General features: G+C 63.2%; 1 long non-coding RNA gene across 4 annotated transcripts; it reads left to right on the forward strand.

Annotated features, from left to right (window-relative positions):
* On the forward strand, positions 1–5,715 carry LOC145716562 (uncharacterized). Of its 4 annotated transcripts, XR_014139352.1 has the most exons (4): positions 204–1,124; positions 2,686–2,808; positions 3,183–4,159; positions 4,723–5,715. It is a non-coding gene; the product is annotated as an uncharacterized LOC145716562 (long non-coding RNA). The 4 variants fall into 4 exon arrangements; XR_014139353.1 differs by lacking the exon at positions 204–1,124 and adding an exon at positions 1–184 and having other exon boundaries at positions 3,183–5,715; XR_014139343.1 differs by having other exon boundaries at positions 3,183–5,715.
* Positions 5,716–6,110: the final 395 nt, after the last annotated feature.

Genomic DNA, 6,110 nt, shown 5'->3' on the forward strand with positions numbered 1-6,110 from the left:
TGAGGCCTATCACGTTTTCGGGGGAGTTTTTGATCACAAAGTCCAGTAGGTTGAACAATGTCCTCTGCCTGCCCCCCAGATTTGTGTCCGCTCAGAACCTCAGAACGGGACCTTATTTGGAAACAGGGTCTTTGTTGATGTAACCAGGTTAAGAGGGGGCCTGGAAGACAGGGGCCTGCAGCTGGTAAGCAGACCCTCCGGGACCTGCCAGGGAGGCCCGCTGGTCTTACTACGGGCGGGCGGGCACTCCCCCTAGGGAGACTCAAAAGCACCTGCTAGCTGTGGCGCGGTGGGGGGTGGGGGACCAGCACCTCCCTCCCAGGCCTCCCCCTGTGGCTGCAGCAGAAGCAGGGCTGAGCTGGTCTGCCATGGGACAAGGGTCGGCTGTGTGTGTGGCGGGGCTGGTGGCTCTGGGCTCCAGGGACCTGAAGCTCAGGCCACGCCCTCAGGTGCCCATGGCCCCTGGGGGACAGTGACCATGCTGCCTGATCGGCCAGGGAGGTGGACGCAGGTGACCCTCGACCTGGGAAGGGATCAAGAAAGGCCCAGCAGTGCACCTCCTTTACAAACAGGGAGGTAGAGATGTTTTCCTAAAACTGGCTCACCCATCCCTGGGCCAGCAAGCAAAGCCCGGCCTTTGGCAGAACCATTGGGGTTTTTCCATCTGTGACCAAGCCGCAAGCCCTCAGTGTCTGGGTGCTGATAAGAGACTCCCCGAGAGCCAGGACCCCCGCTGCCGTGTGCAGGGCTTATCTTTCCCACGGGTCCGGATGCCTTTCTAATTCAGGGCTTTCCAAGCAGCCTGGGCTTCCTTAAATGGTCAAACGTGGCCTGATGGCCACTGGCCTGGTCATCAGCTCTGTGTTGGATCGCCTGACACATGCTGCTACCCCCCGGGAGCCGTCTACAGGTGGGAGGGGTCACGGCCGCCCAGCCCGCGGCCGCACCTGCCCCCCGGCAGCAGCCGAGGAAGGAGAGCCCTGGTCGTAGCGCTGACAGCAACCGCGGGACCGCACTGGGCTCCTGGAGCGCATCCCGGGGCCGGAGGCGCAGACCGTGCGCGCGCCTCGGCAGTCCACCCAGTGAGCGACCCTTCGCACCGAAAAAGTCGGCTCCACGCGCTGGTAAGGGAAGCACGTTCTGAAATCAGGGAAGAGCCTAACTGGAAAGCGCGGGTGATGAATCTCAAGGGCTCCAAGCAGAGCAGACGCAGGTGCGGCCAGTGTGGGGGGGACGGCCCCGAGCAGCCCCCCATGCAGCGGCCGTGACAGCACAGCGGGGGGGGGCCAGGGCCCCCGGGTGCAGAAGGCGGCGGGGCGGCAGGCACACGGGATGAATGTCCACAGCCCCCTTCTCTCTCAAGAGTTCCGGTTGGGGTGATAAATCCCAGCACCCCTCTGAGGGGGCCGCCCCCTGTGGGCTGCAGGTGCACACAGACTGTATGCAGGTCTCCTGGGGGAGGTGAGCCCACGCGGTCCAGCTCCCAGCCCGGCCTGGCCGTCTCGGGGTCCCATCCCAGCAGGGAGGTCCCTGAGCTACGGGGAGCCCATGCTTGGCTGGGACACCCTGGGTGCCCAGGGGCTTAAGAAAAATGGAAAGTAGGCCCTTTATGGGAGCTCAGGGGACCCCGCTCCTGAGGAAGAGTTCAAGTGCCCCCCTCCAGGTCACCCAAGGCCGGTTCCAGGTTTGCCCCCTCCATGAGAGCTCCTGTGCGTGGCGTCCAGATGTCCCCGAGGCTGAGCCCCCACTCTGCCGTCCCCGGAGCCGGGGTGGATCAGCCCCGCTCCCTGTAGTGAGAGCTTCATCACAGCGGGAAGATCCTGGCTTGGAAGAAAGCGCCTCCTAACACCGCCCACGCGGGGCAGGGGCTGCTTCAGGCTGTGCCCCCCGAGGCCTTTGGGGGGCAGGGGCCGCTGACCGGCCTGTCTGGCCTCCACTGCTCCTTGTCTGTACCCCCATCCCTTTCATGGCTCCCAACCCCCACTGGGACATGTGTGCCCCCTCGGCTGACCCCATCTCTACCCCTGCAAGGGGAGGGGTGCAGGTATCTGGCTTCACGACAAGATGGGAAGACTTGCTTGCCCCCACATGTCACTGTGAGTGTTGGGGTCCTGCTGAGTGTGGCCCAGTGGGGTTCAAAGCCTGTCTGTCCATCCGTCTGTCTGGAGTGGTGCCGTCCAGCCTCTCGCCCCAAGTTCAGCCCCTGGCCTGTGCAGGAAGAAGGTCCACAAGACTGAGCAGCTTCTCCCCGCCACTCCTCCTCCCTGGCGCAACTGCGTCCCCTGCCTTCCTCCCTCCCCTCCCGTCCGCCCTCTGGTCCAGGGCGTGCGCCGAGACCACACTCAGGGGGCCATGCTCTCCTTGCTCACACAGCCACTGTGAAGCCGGGGCCAGGGCTGGGGAGGAGGATGGGCTGTCTCAGGTGCCCTGGGGCCTTGCTCTACCCTTCCCAGAGAGCCCTGGGAATGCACCTGCGTAAGGCCCCGCCCCCTGCCCTGCTAACTCTCTTGAGTTCTCCTGTCTGAAGAAAGCCTCCCCCTGAAGCCGGCAGGAGGAGGCTGGTGCAGTGAGCTCCCAGGCAAACTCCCCGAAACAGAGCCCATTCCCTCTCTGCTGAGTCTGCCCCGAAACTGGCTCCCCCGGCCAGGGAAGCCCGCTGAGTCTTGGACCTTTTCTTTCTGGAAGCATCTTCCCGGTGGGGAGGAGGAAGAAAGCCGTGTCATTCATCAAAGCATAAGGAAGGAAGAGGCCTTCGGACCTCAAGGGCTCGGAACTGTCCCGGCTTGGAGGGGACAGATGTCCCTGCAGGTGAGTTAGCTCCGTCCCCACCATGCCAGATGGCCAGCAGTGAAGCGTTGGGGCTTGAGCACATCCACCATGTTCCAAGTGCTGTGCTAGAGGTGGGGGTGTCCCAGGAGAACCCAGAAACCCCGTGTCCTCCAGGAGCCTTCAGCCCAGCAGAGAACCCCTGGGCCTAGTTCTGAGCAACTGCAGCACGGCCCGACATGACCCAGCGGCTCTCTCCCCATGGGCCACTGCCCCCACCTTGCCTCCCAAACCCTGGTGCCCAGCCTAGGGCCTGCATCATGGCTGGAAGGAAAGGGGGTCCCGGGGACCGGAGGCAGAGGGGGGACAGCAAAAGCTAGAGAGAACAGGGAAGCTGCTGTTTTGTCTGTTCTCAGGCACATCCTTCAACAGGGACACGTGTGTCCTGGGAGCACAGTGAACACTATCCCAGGGCCCTAAACACAAACCGTACGGAGCCGAACTAAGAATCCTGGATGGGCACACACCAGGCGTGTACTCCAGGTCACCTCCAATCAGGAAGGGTCCCAGGAGACCCACCTGGCCCTGGCCCGGCTCTCCGGACAGGCGTCGCCTCCCAGCGACTCGGCCCCTCCTGTGGAATATGCTGAATTGGGTGGAGAGAGCATGGGGCAAGGGTTTTTGGCCCCATCCTGTGATTGGGGCCTCCAGCCCCACTGCTGAGTGCAAAGGGGCCCGCTGGCCTGCTTGGGGGGCAGGGGTCTGAAAAGACCACCGTTCCACGCACCGAGGTGGGTGGAGCCCCTGCTCTTGCAACCAGGGGAGCCCCCTCGGAAGCCCCGTGCCACATCCCTGCTGGCGCGAAGGCGCCGTGGGCGCCCCCCTGGTGTTGCGAGTCCCTGGGGAGGCCCGACGGCCCCATCCTCCCCCATGCTCAGGACCGTGGCAGAGGCTCCCGGGACCCACCAGGGCTGGGTGGCCTGCCTGCTGACTATTCCCTGTGGGGGCACAGAGGGGGACCCTGGCCCAAGTGTGGCGGCTCAGCACAGAGTGGAGTGGAGGTGTCGGGGGCTCCCCTGCTTGCCAGTTGTTCAAGCACCCTGGGGGGACGAGCAGAACCTTTCGCAGCTCCCAGCACGCTCAGAGCCGTGGCCACCGAGCGCCGCCAGACAGAAGGTATTAATAGCATTTCCCCGAAGACCTTCTCCTCATGAGCTCATCAATCACAATTTCTCCATCAGGGCTTCCCAGTTAGAGACGCAGAGCTCCTGGAAATTGCCCTGAGCCTGATGTCAGCTGTTTGCTCAGTGCACGCGGGAGCAGCTCCGCGGCACGTTTCTCTGGACCCGATGCTCCTGGGGGCAGGTTTCCGCAGAGACTGTGGAGTCTGGGGGTAGGGCATGGGGATGGCCTGTCGGGGCCGTGGGCGCTGCAGAGGGTTGCTCGACGAGGGAGGTTGAGGGGCACTGGACGAGGGGCCTGGGGCCACCTTGACGAAGCACCACAGACAGGGTGGTGTCAATAACAGAAACACATTCTCTCTGGAAACCCGAGCCTGGGGTTTCCGCAGGGCTGGCTCCTCCTAGGGCTGATCCAGGTGCTCCCAGCTTCTGGCGTTTGCTGGCCATCTATGCATTCCTTGGCTCGGGGGGCCCAGCTCTGCTCTGAGAGGAAGGGGGCTTGGGGTGCTCCATGCAACGCTGCCTGGCCCGGGCAGGACCCCCGCCCACACGCGCACACACACCACTGGTCTCTGACCGAGTTCGCAGACCCCACCTCGGGGGCCGGGGACTCGGCTCTCCAGAGGCTCTGCTGGGGTTGGGGAGCTCGGCCTTGTTGGAACCCCGCACCTGTCGAACCCCAGCCACGCAGCTGGCCTGCCTCCCGACTTTCCCTTTCCCTTCAAGCCCTGTCTCAGTGATGGCTGTTTGCATGAAATGCACCCCTACTTCTCAGTCCCAGGTCTGAAGACCGAGGCGCATGCAGGCCACGGCGATGGTGCGGATCTCACAAGGGCCTTCCCCAGCCAGGGCACCGACCTCCAACCCCTGCCTTCTGAGTGTGTCTTGAAGGGGAAATCTTCAGAGGTCCTTTCTCAAATTAAAAAACAAAGCATAAGCTTTTAAGGGTTATTTTATATTCATGAGATATTTGTTTTGAGAGAGAGATGGGGGGAAGGCAGAGGGAGAGGAAGAAGCAGACTCCCCGCTGAGCAGGGAGCCCGACACGGGACTCAATCCCAGGACCCTGAGATCATGACCTGAGCTGAAACCAAGAGTTGGAGGCTCAACCGACTGAGGCCCCCAGGCATCCCTATATTTAAGATTTACAACAAATATTTGATAACAAACGGAATTTGTTTTTGGTTCTAAAAGGCACACTGTCCCCTGAGCCCTTGAACATTTGGGGTGGTGGCGGGCAGGGGAGAGAGCCAGGACACTCGGGACAGGGGGCCTGTGGGCTTCAGGGCCACAGCAGAAGTGCAGGGAGGAGGGGCTGGGAAGGGGTGCAGCCTGGCCCTCGCGGGTCAGGGGGCCTCGGGCCTCCCTCGGCCACACCACCAGCTACTCTCAGGGGCGGTGGCCACTTCCATCTACAGAGGCTACTCCCCAGCAGCCCTCCTCCCGGCACCGCTCGCACCCTCCCCTCTGTGTATGGGGTTGTCCCATTCCCTGGGTTGAAGAAGGCATTCATGGACCCACTTCACAGATGGAGACACTGAGGTGCAGACAAGGTTCTTGCTGGGTCCCAGGTCCCACAAGCAGTTAGTGGGGACCCCTTCCTCTTCCGTGTCCCGAGTCCCCTCCCATGACCCCGCAGGCATCCCCCTACACCCTGGCCCCGGCCCTGCCTCGTTCCCCGCTCCATGGCCCGGCCTCGCGCCCCCAAGCTCCGGACTGACCTTCAAAGTGGAGACAACTGTTTAAATATTAAATGGTCCTTGGAACACCTGGGCTTCCACTAAGACTCTGAATCAAAAGCGAAAAAGAGACATTTTAAAGATCGCTGGAGTTCTGAAAAGCTGGATTATCGATGTTTGTGCTCCACGGCCACGTCCATGCCTTCGTCCCCCTGGCCGCGGGCACCCGGCTGCAGGGAGGCTGGTGGGTCCTCCCTTCGGGGCGCACAGGCCAGGAGTGTGCGCGGGCGGGGAGGGGACCCGAGCCGGCCTGTCCGTGACGGGCCTGGGGTCCCGACATGCTCAGCGATGGCCCCGCGCGAGGAGAGCCCAGGAGCTGGGTCGCTCACGCAGGGGGCCTGTGGGGGGCCCAGGCCAGGGCAGCAGGAGCGGCTGGGACCAGCACGCAAGCCCCCTGCGTGGGGAGGGGCTGCACCCCGCCTGG

This window comes from Leptonychotes weddellii, chromosome 1, assembly GCF_054177405.1.
Source record: "Leptonychotes weddellii isolate Sample4059 chromosome 1, ASM5417740v2, whole genome shotgun sequence".
In the NCBI taxonomy this organism is placed as follows: Eukaryota; Metazoa; Chordata; class Mammalia; order Carnivora; family Phocidae; genus Leptonychotes; species Leptonychotes weddellii.